The sequence below is a fragment of the Stigmatopora nigra genome, chromosome 16, assembly GCF_051989575.1.
Source record: "Stigmatopora nigra isolate UIUO_SnigA chromosome 16, RoL_Snig_1.1, whole genome shotgun sequence".
Classification (NCBI taxonomy): Eukaryota; Metazoa; Chordata; class Actinopteri; order Syngnathiformes; family Syngnathidae; genus Stigmatopora; species Stigmatopora nigra.
Genome location: NC_135523.1, coordinates 3,415,784 through 3,417,418, shown reverse-complemented (window position 1 = coordinate 3,417,418; position 1,635 = coordinate 3,415,784).

Here is a 1,635-nt window from a genome sequence, read left to right as displayed (position 1 = left end):
GTAATTGAATTTTAATATTGATATTGTTTACCCATTAGCTGCCATGATAGTAATAGAATATAGAATATTATATAATAGAATAGTTATCCAATCCAATTTCAACTCAACTGAACATTTGACTGTATTATGGAAATTATGGACAATTATTTATATTGGTCTATTTTTTTTAGAACATAAAACTTGTATCAAACATTTTTCAGCCACTGGCAATTGCCGAAAAACATGATAGAAAAAAGATCAATAATTCAAGTTCTCTACTTTAATTCCCTTTAATATAATGAAATATGCAAAGATGTCTTTAATTTACTCCTACAATTTAACTTGTATTTCATTTTAAACACAATTAACTTGATTTATTTGGATAATTTATGACAACCTGCTCGTCCTATACTTATCTGGCACCCAAAATCTGAATACAAGCCTTTTTTTAAACCTCTATCCAATCATAGCTCCCCTAAAACCCCATTAAATGAGCCATTTCCCCACAGAATTCAAATCAAACACACCCAGTCAATCTCCACGGCATCCATTTCCGCACATTTCCGATACGTCCACCCGTGATTATACCGTCCTTAACGAGGCCGCCGGCGAAGGCATGCCGAGCTCAGCGGGTTTCCCAAGATGGAATGAGATAAACGCTCGAAAAAAAGTGCATTATCAAGGCGACAGCCCTGCAAATAGCGCAATAATCTATTTTGACATTGACAGACTGTGACGGCGACCTCAGGTGAGCTCCGTCGTCACGGTGACGACCCCAGCAGTTTGGAGTTGTTGGTGTGAGAAGTGAAATGAAAAGCGCTAGTGCATAAACCAACTCTGCAATGATTGATAGGCTCTCATCACCACCCTCCCCCAATATATAAATAGGATTGATGGTCAAAATGAGGCGCTTGGAGGCATAGCTTCAAAAGAAGGCAGCGTCAGTTTGATGGATACAGCCGGTTTTGAACTTGAAAAGGGGATTTCAAATCGATAAAAGTCGACCTCGAGCTTGAGATTACACAAAGTGGCTCGTGTAGGTGGAAACACAGGTTCTCCCTTTTAATAGGAGAGAAAGTTATTTCATGAAAATAGAGGAATTGGAAGTTTAAAAAGGGAAGAAAAAGAGGAACAATCCTTTCTGATTGCTTGCTCTGATTGTGACATTTAATCCCAATGGATGTTTTTAATGCCACTTAAATCAATTGTATGGTAAAATGTGTCATTTCTAAATGCCAATGCATTCATCTTTTCACTCATTATGGGTATAATTGTTAAAAAAATGATTTTTTAGATGAAAAAAATGTGATTTAATTGAAAAACATGACCAAAAAATGCATAATTGTGTTAAAAAGAGTTAAAATAATTATTTTCAAACAATAAATGAAGCCACACTTAACATTTTTCATACTTTTATTCGATCTTTCTTAAACTTTTTCTAAATCAGCACAAACTTGGGGTTAAAAAAACCCTAAAAACTACAAATTCTCGTCTTTAGCAACCACTTAAAGTGACACGCCCCCTCAACATCCCAATGGATTTAACATGATAATTGAAATCAGTTCTAACACAACATGTTAACCGGACGAAATCCATTAAATAATAATGACAAGGAAAAAATGGGAATAATTGAAACAGGCTAATTTGCGCGTTAAA